Source organism: Carex rostrata, chromosome 17 (assembly GCF_964058835.1).
Source record: "Carex rostrata chromosome 17, lpCarRost1.2, whole genome shotgun sequence".
Lineage (NCBI taxonomy): Eukaryota > Viridiplantae > Streptophyta > Magnoliopsida > Poales > Cyperaceae > Carex > Carex rostrata.
The window spans coordinates 2,457,134-2,471,108 of NC_135934.1; the positions used below are offsets into that span (position 1 = coordinate 2,457,134).

Here is a 13,975-nt window from a genome sequence, read left to right on the forward strand (position 1 = left end):
ACTCTAAATAAGAAAACTTTTTTTTCACAAAATTATTCAAATCAAAATACTAACATCTCTCTAAAAAAAAAAAAAAAAAAAAAAAGAAAAAGGCAAAGGCCATGGGGGGCCCCAGCCACGGGCGCCTCACTGTGTGTTTTGGGCCGTCCTGGGTCCAGGCGGTCAGGACATATTTGATAAAAATTTGGGAACAGGGGCATTTTTAAAATTTTCTTTGTTTTTAGGGATATTAATAAAAATGGCCGACCATAAAGTGTGCTTACCCTCATTTATGTCTAATTTTTATATGATTGGTAGTTGGTACAATTATTAGAAGTATAAATCATTATGTGTAGACAACAAGATTATAATTAAGCTGTTACTTAACTATTAAATTTTAAATATTAATTGCTTCTATAATATAACAATCCTAAAGAGATAATATTAATTAGTAAAAGGAAAACATGGCACCAGGCCTATACATAATTAGTAAATGTGCTTTCAATATAATATAAAGATTTATCTCAAACTTTGCGTGACTTTATGGAAAATCCCAACCGTTTAAATACGTTCTACACGAATCTCAAAGCACACATAATACTGACCCCTACAGCAGTACAGCACCCCCGAATAGGCACTGGACACGTCGGTCACGCAAAAGTTGAGATATCTCAGAGGAGACGCACTCAAACCCTCCCTCCTCTTTGCCTCTCGACCAAAACCCTATCTCCCCGCCTCTCCTCTCCCGCTTACCTCAGTCATCTTTACTTCATCGGTCGTGTCTCTATCTTTCCCTCCCTCTTCGCTGCCTCTCTCTGTCGCGCCGTCCCTTCGGTAAATTCTTTCTCAATTTTTTCTTTTCAACTTTTTGTCACAAAATATAAGTAAATTGAATGGTGAACGTTGCAGTCGCCGGACCGAGGAAGGCCTGTCTCCATTGATCGTGGGCAGAGCTTGGGTGTTGGCAGGAAGCGAGGTAGGGGGAATTGCTCTAGCTCGCCTTGGTACCGTGTGTGCTCTTTTTGCTTATTCGATCCCTCTTTCTCGTGTTCCTTGTGAAAATGAGTTTTTATAGGGACCTATTCGCATATTTCTTAATGTTCTTCTTTCCCTTTCTCAAATATATCTGATTAGTTGCTGATAACCAGAATGTGCCTTAGCTAAAATCAATTCAACCGAAATGTGCCACCCGACTGAGGCATTATCAAGGTACTCTTAGCTAAATAAACCACAAATTGATTTACTGTGCTTAGTAGCTTGTAAAATTGAACTGTTTCAAAGTCTTCATCTGTGGTCTCAAGGGTATACATGGAAATGAAGTTTAAATAAGAATTAACAGATCTTGAATTGTTTGGATGCTTTCTGGTGGATGAGACAGTCATATATGTACATGTTCGTATAACAGACACCAGCTTGAATACTTTTGTGTTATCTTATTATTTTCACTTGATTTGTGTTACTGGCATAATATGGGGTAATCTCAGGCTCAACAATATTTTTTGATGAGATTGGTGCTATTTTGGTTGAAAAATCTGGTTTGAGATCGGAGTTATTAATGTTGTTATTAATATTTATATCTTGAGAAATTAAGAGCTTTACATTTATAAAACAGTAATAATAGACTCTACTGTAGGCTTTCTTTTCTCATTATATATGAGCTGAAATGTTGCTTAAAAATATTTTAACTTTATTTTCAGATTAACGAGGCGGAAACTAGAAGTTTGCTTCATGCAAGAAGGATTCAGGAGCTTTACATAATATGGTATGTACTGTTTAGGGTTTTTATTTCATTAGAATTGAAATTCACACAATAATTTTGCCTTTTTAAATTTTTTTCAATATATGTAGTGACAAAGAATCATGTAGGGCAGGGCAGGAAACATTATTTAAGAAACATAGAGAGAAACTTCAGGCAAAATCAGTGGCAATCTTTTTCATGATGTAAATGCGATTTTTTTCATGATGTCAAATTCTGTACCAGAATATACTGGTACAGAGGAAAGGTGCTTCTTTTGGTTACCTTGCCTATTTATCTCGTATGATATCGAATGAGGCTATGGTACTATGCACAACGCTCATTGGATTAATATCTCTGTTTACAAAGTTCAAATAGTCGATCCGAAACCGTTCAACATTCACCATATGAAAATATACTTGTAGATTAAATTTTACATTTTTTAGAATTTTTTTACTATTTTTTTAGATAGGGACAAAATCACTTGATCTAAAGATTCTAGACCATTCAAAAATAGTGATTTTCTACCTATCTAAATGAAATATTCTTCTGTCATATTATGTACCAGAATATACTGATACAGTTAATGGTAGTTCTCCTTTTTTACCTTGCTTATTTATCACATATAAAATATATTTACTGCTATTAATTTTTATAATATTTAGGGGAGCTGAGCCCATGCATTGGCATTCTCTACTGCAGTTGGAATTGCATTGGGTGTTTTCCCTATTTTTGGTACTTCTTTGGAATTGCGGGAGAGCGTGCCTCTGTCCTACGCCTCTCCTCTCGCGCAAGCCTCCGCCTCTCGTAGACCGAACAACCCTAAACCGCAACTTCACTTCCTTTTGGAGGGACAAAGCGTGAGCGAGAGAGAGATCGGGGAAGACACTTCAACAAAATGGGGTTATACCGGCGCTGAGTAAACTCACCGACGACAGTGTGCTCAGTTACATTGAGCAGGTACAACAACTAATTTTAGATATTCGATTGTCTCTAATTTTGAAATTGGATGTACAATGTAGCTTAATCGGTGAAGTTTTTTCTTTTAGTCCAAATTGGTTGCTCCGCTTTTCTTTTCTTTTTTTTTTTTCTTTTTTTTTAAGATCTGGGAAAACCTTTCCTTGGGAATGAAAAGAATTAAACGAGTATGTTTAATTGAAAATGTAGGAAGGCTCTGGACTAATCAAACTCTTTCACCTTTTACTATTTTCTTAATTTAAAATACAAAGCATGTTAAACCCACTGACAGCCTAATTTCATTCTATTTGAATCTAATTTGGAAAGTAAAGAAGGTCATGTGACAAACTATTTAATAATAGATTTCCTATATTATTTTCCCTTTCTTAATTACAGTCTCTGGGTTCATGGAATCCAACAAGGTCACAAAGCTTTGATGGCCTAACAGCCGTCGAACTTACCGGCTCAGACCGACCGGGCCTCCTTTCTGAAGTGTTTACTGTCACTACAGCAAAACGACCCACCTGGGACCGGGTTTTGGAACTGGCATCTTGATCCAAAGTCACATGTACCAATACCGAGTTGCTCGTACCAGTACCTGTCCGGTACCAAGATGCTTGTACCAGTACCAGTCTTTGCTTGCACTTTTTTTGCACTTTGGCTGTTTCAAAAAGAGCATCTTCAATTTATACATGCATGTAACATGCATAATGAAGATCTGAATTTATTTTCTATTTCAATTTGGTTGTTGCTGTTGACAGTCTCATAATAATTAGATGGATTATTGAATTACCTTAAATTGACCTCATTTTGTCTTTGACATCCATTTGTACCTTGGATGAAAGGGTTAGATGAAAGGGTTAAGTAAATCAAGTAGTAGTGGTTCATGATCTATTTGCCTTAGATGAAAGGGTTAAGTAAATCAAGTAGTAACACCATACCAATCTCAAATTTATTTTCAATTTGATTGTTGCTGTTGAGAGACTTGTATTTTTTTGTAGTTTGCTGTATATGAATATCTAGTAGTAAGTGAAATCCGATATATATTACCTTTAAGAGCATCAAGTTAAATGTTCATAGTTTTCTTTTTTATCTTTTCTAATCTTTCTTTTAGATTGCGCAACAACAGTCATGGCTAAGGAAGCATTAGAAGGACACTGCATCTAAAGCTTCATTTGACCTACTCTCGTCATACTGATCTTAATGTTAAGGTATCACATAGCAAACAAAAATATATATTACTTTTTTCTGTTTTTAGAAGGATCAGATCTGATGCCATTTCTTAAAAAAATATTTTTCATTTTGATTGGTTTTAGGAGGTGTGTTCATATCTGTTTATGATGATTGGTTTTAGGAGGTGTGTTCATTTCTTAAAAAAATTTATGATGATTGTTCATTTTTAATATTGAAGTATATAATATAGGAAGTTTAACTTCTTGCGGATTGCTTGTTTTCATACAAATCTGCGAACTTACTCTGAAATTGGTTAGTGGTAGTTTAATTGGTAAACTGGTACATCGTTACTGATTAATTCAATTTCCACGAAACTAATTGGTTGCCCAAAATATTTTTTTTTAGTGCCTCTTCTGTCCTGCGGTGAATAGAGTCAATAGCCGAGACTTGCGCTCAATTAATTGGTAAGTATAAAATTTTTGGATTAACTGTAGCTTGATTGTGTCCATCTATCTTTTAGAGCTCATCTGAAACTAATTACAATGTCCTTTAGAACTCATCTGTCCTTTAGAAATTCAAATATCTGAAACTGATTACAATGTTTCTGTTGGGTACATAATTGGCATATTACACAATCACCTATAGTCCTCTTTCTGTATAAACTATTTTCTTTCATTTAAAAATTGGTGTAAATTGGGCAGGTACCTTGAATTGAACATTGAGCCAAGCTTAGACAGATATTAGTGGAGTCATATATATGTGTAGAGACATAAGTTTCAGTTTGAAGTTATACTTAGATATAAGTGAAGTCATATTTAGTGTAGAAGTTCAAAGTATAGCCAAAAATGATTTTTTATTGTCCATCTGTCCTTTAGAAGTTCAAAGTATAGCCTTTTTATTGTCCAAGAATGATTTTTTATTGTCCAAGATTGAGAACTTTGCATGCATATCCTTTATATTTTTTAGTATACCTTTATGCAGCATGGTCCTCAAACTTTGCATGCATACGCTTTACATTTTTCTATAATATACGTATAGATTATACTTATCCCTTTTACCTTAGGCACACAGCAAACTAATTCAAGAAAAGTAAATAAATGGTGTGTTCCAAGTTTAGACATCATTTCACATAGAAAATCTGGTGCCTTCTCAATTTCACCTAGAAAATCTGGTGCCTTTAGACATCATTTCACATAGAAAATCTGGTGCCTTCTCAATTTCACCTTTCTTGCAGAACCCATATATAAGATTAGTATATGTCACAAATTAGGATGCATGTATTTTTTTTAACACATTCTTGAGTTTTATTAGTATATGTCACCTTTCTTGAGTACTCTGACCATGGACAACTGATTACAACAGAAACATGAATAGTTATATTGCTATTTATAACACATTCTTGAGTCAGATTTTGTGATGAGCATATAATACTTTTGGTATTAATTTTTTGTTTGTTGTCCTTTTTTTAGGATGAAGGTGATGATTAAGCTGGACATGAATAGCTGGGTTAGAACTTTATTAATTACGTTATATGTGTTGTTTTATTAAATGGGGGTGTTTGATATTATGCAAAATAACAATAGGCTAGCTTAATTTGGGATACTCGGTGGTAGGTTAGGTGTGCTTGGTTTTAGTTGAGCAATACTGTGGGTTTTTATAGTTCTCTTTCTTAACAATAGGCTAGTTGTCCATGGTTAGAGTACTCAGCAAGTGGCCAATCAGATTAGAACTGATTCTCTTGTGATTGAATTAAAACATTTATATATAATCTTAGGAGGAAGTCATTATTATCTGATATCTGATCTGATGCTGACTTAATAGTAAATGGATCCTTACAGGTTCAGCAAATGCTTCACAATTTGACAGTAGATGCATTCCGGGAGGAGTATTTTCTTGAGTGAAATAGGCTGCTAGCAATTTTGGCCAGCTAAATCTGAGATGATCCAATCCGAAATTATGAAGTCACAACTACAGGTAAAAATTTCCGATCTGAAATGTAGATCAATATATACACATTATGTAGCCACACTTATTGTTTTGAGCTGAGTTTTTTCTTGTACTTCATGCAGAAATTTATATTTAACAAATGATTGTGGTAGAAGTTACATAAAACAACCATGCTTAGTGGTAATATATAAGTTTTTTGGGGGTCCATTTTGTAAAAGAACATAACACATTGATTGATTAATTGTACAAGCCTCATATAGAGGCACTGAATTGAGCTGCTTCGTAATGTTTTACCTTTCCCTAGCATGTTGAAGCTCTAGTTGAATTGGACTTGTTCTATTCATTCTAGCGAGAAAGGGAAGAACTCGACTTGTTCTGTTTAATCTGTATGCATTTCAAAATCATCCTGAAATTTGTAATTAATCACAAAAATTTGTCAACATCCCTTTTTTTCTGCTACTTGTGTCCAAAACCTATTAACGGACCATCCTTTCTATTTTTAAGACAAAATGGCTAAATATATTGACATAGTAGTTTTTATGTATGGTCACACAACTAGCTCATAGACATAGTCAAAACAACACTACTTATGATTCGTGCTCTGCCTACATCAAGTCAAAACCCACTCTGTCAGTATCGATCTTTACCTAGAAAAATAAATGTTCTAAAGTCGATTCCGCTTTTTTTATTTTTATTTTTCTTTTTCTTTTTTCAATGTTGATACCTATATCCCTCAACGTATTTCTCTCCTCTCTAATAGTGGCATTTTTTTAAGGCAAAAACTAATTAATTATCTAAATTCCATTATTTTGCAATGTTTTCAGAGACTAGTCATCTATATTATATTATATATTATCCTATGTTGGGTTCTTACCAAATTAGTTATCTGTATTAATTATTTTACTTGACATGTAAACTCTTACCAGCAATTTATATATGAAAATCCCAATTCATTTTAAAAAAACAACATGTACATGGGGTGGGTTGGATTCTGTAAGAACACTCAAAATTGATTGGTACATCCTTGGGTTCTAAGTTCTAACTTCTATCATAGACCTCAATAGATATGGTTGTGCGGTTTTGTTTCTTTTTCCTTTTCTTTTCTTTGATTCTTTTAATCGTAATCTTTTTACAATAAAATCCTAACTTGAGTTCTTGTACTAGGTTTACCTATATTTGCACCTCCTTATCAACCAGATCTGACAACATTCACTCTTGGTTAATGCTGACAACCATGGCCTCCATTCGGTTTCGCGTGTAAGATAAGTTTCTTTCTTTATTCTCTGTGGCTGTTTCGTGTACATAACCGGTAGAAGTCAGCCAAAGCTGACTTGCCCGTTACCTGTTTGAGTTGATAGGTCTAAGTTATAGTTTTTTTAAGTGGTGAGATCTCACAACATTCACTCTTGGTTAGTACTGATAATTGAGTTGTACTTTTGTTTCTGTAGATGGAGATTTTCTTAAAGTGGGATGATTTTTTGGACCGGCACGGATGCAACAACCGTGGCGTCCTTTCGGTTTCGCGTGTAAGATAAGTTTCCTTCTTTCTTCTCCATGTGTCTGTTTCGTGTACATAACAGGAAACGTCAGCCAAAGCTGACTTGGCCGTTACTTGTTTGAGTTGATAGGTCTAGGTTATAGTTTCTTTTAAGTGGTGGGATCTCATAACATTCACTCTTGGTTAGTACTGACAATTGAGTTGTACTTTTGTTTATGTAGATGGACATTTTCTTGAGATGAGATGATTTCATTAACCGGCACGCATGCAACAACCATTACCGCTTTTCGGTTTCGTTTGTAAGATAAGTTTCCTCCTTTCTTCTCCATGTAGCTGTTTCGTGTACATAACCGGTAGAAGTCAGCCAAAGCTGACTTGGCCGTTACTTGTTTGAGTTGTTAGGTCTAGGTTATAGTTTCTTTTAAGTGGTGGGATCTCACAACATTCACTCTTGGTTAGTACTGATAATTGAGTTGTACTTTTGTTTCTGTAGATGGAGATTTTCTTGAATAGGGATGATTTCTGAGACCGGCACGCATGCAACAACCATGACCGCTTTTCGGTTTCGTTTGTAAGATAAGTTTCCTCCTTTCTTCTCCATGTAGCTGTTTCGTGTACATAACCGGTAGAAGTCAGCCAAAGATGACTTGGCCGTTACTTGTTTGAGTTGTTAGGTCTAGGTTATAGTTTCTTTTAAGTGGTGGGATCTCACAACATTCACTCTTGGTTAGTACTGATAATTGAGTCATATTTTTGTTTCTGTAGATGGAGATTTTCTTGAAGTGGAATAATTTCTGGGACCGGCACGGATGCAACAACCATGCTCACCTTTCGGTTTCGCGTGTAAGATAAGTTTCATTCCTTCTTCTCCATTTAGCTGTTTCGTGTACATAACCGGTAAAAGTCAGCTAAAGCTGACTTGGCCGTTACTTGTTTCAGTTGATAGGTTTAGGTTATAGTTTCTTTTAAGTGGTGAGATCTCACAACATTAACTCTTAGTTAGTACTAATAATTGAGTTGTACTTTTGTTTCTGTAGAAGGAGATTTTTTTGAAGTGAGATAATTTGTAGGACCGGCACGCATGCAACAACCATGGCCGCCTTTCGATATCGCTTGTAAGATAAGTTTCCTTCTTTCTTCTCCATGAGCCTGTTTTGTGTACATAACCGGTAGAAGTCAGCCAAAGCTGACTTGGCCGTTACTTGTTTGAGTTGATAGCTCAAGGTTATAGTTTCTTTTAAGTGGTGGGATCTCACAACATTCACTCTTGGTTAGTACTGATAATTGAGTTGTAATTTTGTTTCTGTAGATGGAGATTTTCTAGAAGTGGGATGATTTCTTGGACCGGCACGTATGCAACAACCGTGGCCTCCTTTCGGTTTCGCTTGTAAGATAAGTTTCAATCTTTCTTCTCCATTTGGCTGTTTCGTGTACATAACCGGTAGAAGTCAGCCAAAGCTGACTTGGCCGTTACTTGTTTGAGTTGATAGGTATAGGTTATAGTTTCTTTTAAGTCGTGAGATCTCACAATATTCACTCTAAGTTAGTACTAATTATTGAGTTGTATTTTTGTTTCTGTAGATGGAGATTTTTTTGAAGTGGGATGATTTCTAGGACCGGCACGCATGCAACAACCATGGCCGCCTTTCGGTATCGCTTGAAAGATAAGTTTCCTTCTTTATTCTCCATGAGCCTGTTTCGTTTACATAACCGGTAGAAGTTAGCCAAAGCTGACTTAACCGTTACTTGTTTGAGTTGATAGCTCAAGGTTATAGTTTTTTTTAAGTGGTGGGATCTCACAACATTCATTCTTGGTTAGCACTGATAATTGAGTTGTACTATTGTTTTTGTAGATGGAGATTTTCTAGAAGTGGGATTATTTCTTAGACCGGCACGGATGCAACAACCGTGGCCTCCTTTCGGTTTCGCTTGTAAGATAAGTTTCAATCTTTCTTCTCCATTTGGCTGTTTCGTGTACATAACCGGTAGAAGTCAGCCAAAGCTGACTTGGCCGTTACTTTTTTGAGTTGATAGGTCTAGGTTATAGTTTCTTTTAAGTGGTGGGATCTCCCAACATTCACTCTTGGTTAGTACTGATAAGTGAGTTTTACTTTTGTTTTTGTAGATTGATATTTTCGTGAGGTGGAATGATTTAATGAACCGGCACGCATGCAACAACCATGACCGCCTTTCGGTTTCGCTTGTAAGATAAGTTTCCTCCTTTCTTCTTAATGTGGCTGTTTCGTGTATATAACCGGTAGATGTCAGCCAAAGCTGACTTGGCCGTTACTTTTTTGAATTGTTAGGTCTTAGTTATAGTTTCTTTTAAGTAGTGAGATCTCACAACATTCACTCTTGGTTAGTACTGACAATTGAGTTGTACTTTTATTTATGTAGATGGGCATTTTCTTGAGGTGGGATGATTTCATGGACCGGCACGCATGCAACAACCATGACCGCTTTTCGGTTTCGTTTGTAAGATAAGTTTCCTCCTTTCTTCTCCATGTAGCTGTTTCGTGTACATAACCGGTAGAAGTCAGCCAAAGATGACTTGGCCGTTACTTGTTTGAGTTGTTAGGTCTAGGTTATAGTTTCTTTTAAGTGGTGGGATCTCACAACATTCACTCTTGGTTAGTACTGATAATTGAGTTGTAATTTTGTTTCTGTAGATGGAGATTTTTTTGAAGTGGGATGATTTCTAGAACCGGCACGCATGCAACAACCATGACCGCTTTTCGGTTTCGTTTGTAAGATAAGTTTCCTCCTTTCTTCTCCATGTAGCTGTTTCGTGTACATAACCGGTAGAAGTCAGCCAAAGCTGACTTGGCCGTTACTTGTTTGAGTTGTTAGGTCTAGGTTATAGTTTCTTTTAAGTGGTGGGATCTCACAACATTCACTCTTGGTTAGTACTGATAATTGAGTTGTAATTTTGTTTCTGTACATGGAGATTTTTTCGAAGTGGGATGATTTCTAGAACCGGCACGCATGCAACAACCATGGCCGCCTTTCGGTATCGCTTGTAAGATAAGTTTCCTTCTTTCTTCTCCATGAGCCTGTTTCGTGTACATAACCGGTAGAAGTCAGCCAAAGCTGATTTGGCCGTTACTTTTTTGAGTTGATAGGTCTAGGTTATAATTTCTTTTAAGTGGTGGGATCTCCCAACATTCACTCTTGGTTAGTACTGATAAGTGAGTTGTACTTTTGTTTTTGTAGATGGAGGTTTTCTAGAAGTGGGATGATTTCTTAGACCGGCACGGATGCAACAACCGTGGCCTCTTTTCGGTTTCGATTGTAAGATAAGTTTCAATCTTTCTTCTCCATTTGGCTGTTTCGTGTACATAACCGGTAGAAGTCAGACAAAGCTGATTTGGCCGTTACTTGTTTGAGTTGATAGGTCTAGGTTATAGTTTCTTTTAAGTGGTGGGATCTCACAACATTCACTCTTGGTTAGCACTGATAATTGAGTTTTACTTTTGTTTCTGTAGATGTAGATTTTTTTTGAAATGGGATGATTTCTTAGGCCGGCACGGATGTAACAACCGTGGCGTCCTTTCGGTTTCGTTTGTAAGATAAGTTTCCTCCTTTCTTCTTCATGTGGCTGTTTCGTGTACATAACCGGTTGAAGTCAGCTAAATCTGACTTGGCCGTTACTTGTTTGAGTTGATAGGTCTAGGTTATAGTTTCTTTTAAGTCGTGAAATCTCAGAACATTCACTCTTAGTTAGTAGTAATTATTGAGTTGTATTTTTGTTTCTGTAGATGGAGATTTTTTTGAAGTGGGATGATGTCTTGGACCGGCACGGATGCAACTACCGTGGCCTCCTTTCGGTTTCGCTTGTAAGATAAGTTTCATTCTTTCTACTCCATTTGACTGTTTCGTGTACATAACCGGTAGAAGTCAGCCAAAACTGATTTGGCCGTTACTTGTTTGAGTTGATAGGTCTAGGTTATAGTTTCTTTTAAGTAGTGAGATCTCACAACATTCACTCTTGGTTAGTACTGACAATTGAGTTGTACTTTTGTTTATGTAGATGGACATTTTCTTGAGGTGGGATGATTTCATGGACCGGCACGCATGCAACAACCATGACCGCTTTTCGGTTTCGTTTGTAAGATAAGTTTCCTCCTTTCTTTTCCATGTAGCTGTTTCGTGTACATAACCGGTAAAAGTCAGCCAAAGCTGACTTGGCCGTTACTTGTTTGAGTTGTTAGGTCTAGGTTATAGTTTCTTTTAAGTGGTGGGATCTCACAACATTCTCTCTTGGTTAGCACTGATAATTGAGTTGTACTATTGTTTTTGTAGATGGAGGTTTTCTAGAAGTGGGATGATTTCTTAGACCGGCACGGATGCAACAACCGTGGCCTCTTTTCGGTTTCGATTGTAAGATAAGTTTCAATCTTTCTTCTCCATTTGGCTGTTTCGTGTACATAACCGGTAGAAGTCAGACAAAGCTGATTTGGCCGTTACTTGTTTGAGTTGATAGGTCTAGGTTATAGTTTCTTTTAAGTGGTGGGATCTCACAACATTCACTCTTGGTTAGCACTGATAATTGAGTTTTACTTTTGTTTCTGTAGATGTAGATTTTTTTTGAAATGGGATGATTTCTTAGGCCGGCACGGATGTAACAACCGTGGCGTCCTTTCGGTTTCGTTTGTAAGATAAGTTTCCTCCTTTCTTCTTCATGTGGCTGTTTCGTGTACATAACCGGTTGAAGTCAGCTAAATCTGACTTGGCCGTTACTTGTTTGAGTTGATAGGTCTAGGTTATAGTTTCTTTTAAGTCGTGAAATCTCAGAACATTCACTCTTAGTTAGTAGTAATTATTGAGTTGTATTTTTGTTTCTGTAGATGGAGATTTTTTTGAAGTGGGATGATGTCTTGGACCGGCACGGATGCAACTACCGTGGCCTCCTTTCGGTTTCGCTTGTAAGATAAGTTTCATTCTTTCTACTCCATTTGACTGTTTCGTGTACATAACCGGTAGAAGTCAGCCAAAACTGATTTGGCCGTTACTTGTTTGAGTTGATAGGTCTAGGTTATAGTTTCTTTTAAGTAGTGAGATCTCACAACATTCACTCTTGGTTAGTACTGACAATTGAGTTGTACTTTTGTTTATGTAGATGGACATTTTCTTGAGGTGGGATGATTTCATGGACCGGCACGCATGCAACAACCATGACCGCTTTTCGGTTTCGTTTGTAAGATAAGTTTCCTCCTTTCTTTTCCATGTAGCTGTTTCGTGTACATAACCGGTAAAAGTCAGCCAAAGCTGACTTGGCCGTTACTTGTTTGAGTTGTTAGGTCTAGGTTATAGTTTCTTTTAAGTGGTGGGTTCTCACAACATTCACTCTTGGTTAGCACTGATAATTGAGTTGTACTATTGTTTTTGTAGATGGAGGTTTTCTAGAAGTGGGATGATTTCTTAGACCAGCACGGATGCAACAACCGTGGCCTCTTTTCGGTTTCGCTTGTAAGATAAGTTTCAATCTTTCTTCTCCCTTTGGCTGTTTCGTGTACATAACCGGTAGAATTCAGGTAAAGCTGACTTGGCCGTTACTTTTTTGAGTTGATAGGTCTAGGTTATAGTTTCTTTTAAGTGGTGGGATCTCACAACATTCACTCTTGGTTAGTACTGATAAGTGAGTTGTACTTTTGTTTTTGTAGATGGATATTTTCTTGAGATGGGATGATTTAATGAACCGGCACGCATGCAACAACCATGACCGCCTTTCGGTTTCGCTTGTAAGATAAGTTTCCTCCTTTCTTCTTAATGTGGCTGTTTCGTGTACATAACCGGTAGAAGTCAGCCAAAGCTGACTTGGCCGTTACTTGTTTGAATTGTTAGGTCTAGGTTATAGTTTCTTTTAAGTGGTGGGATCTCACAACATTCACTCTTGGTTAGTACTGATAATTGAGTTGTAATTTTGTTTCTGTAGATGTAGATTTTTTTGAAGTGGGATGATGTCTTGGACCGGCACGGATGCAACAACCGTGGCCTCCTTTCGGTTTCGCTTGTAAGATAAGTTTCAATCTCTCTTCTCCATTTGGCTGTTTCGTGTACATAACCGGTAAAAGTCAGCCAAAGCTGACTTGGCCGTTACTTGTTTGAGTTGATAGGTCTAGGTTATAGTTTCTTTTAAGTCGTGAGATCTGACAACATTCACTCTTAGTTAGTACTAATTATTGAGTTGTATTTTTGTTTCTGTTGATGGAGATTTTTTTGAAGTGGGATGATTTCTAGGACCGACACGCCTGCAACAAACATGGCCGCCTTTCGGTATCGCTTGTAAGATAAGTTTCCTTCTTTCTACTCCATGAGCCTGTTTCGTGTACGTAACCGGTAGAAGTCAGCCAAAGCTGACTTGGCCTTTACTTGTTTGAGTTGATAGGTTTAGGTTATAGTTTCTTTTAAGTGGTGGGATCTCACAACATTCACTCTTGGTTAGTACTGATAATTGAGTTGTAATTTTGTTTCTGTAGATGTATATTTTCTAGAAGTGGGATGATTTCTTAGACCGGCACGGATGCAACAACCGTGGCGTCCTTTCGGTTTTGCTTGTAAGATAAGTTTCAATCTTTCTTCTCCATGTGGCTGTTTCGTGTACATAACCGGTAGAAGTCAGCCAAAGCTGACTTGGCCATTACTTGTTTGAGTTGATAGGTCTAGGTTATAGTTTCTTTTAAGTG

The 13,975-nt window shown here is 36.9% G+C and overlaps 1 long non-coding RNA gene across 1 annotated transcript; it reads left to right on the forward strand.

The window, feature by feature from the left end:
* Positions 1–657: 657 nt before the first annotated feature.
* LOC144568465 (uncharacterized) lies at positions 658–2,251 on the forward strand. Its single transcript, XR_013515665.1, has 3 exons — positions 658–813; positions 889–1,741; positions 1,828–2,251. It is a non-coding gene; the product is annotated as an uncharacterized LOC144568465 (long non-coding RNA).
* The last annotated feature ends 11,724 nt before the right edge of the window (positions 2,252–13,975 follow it).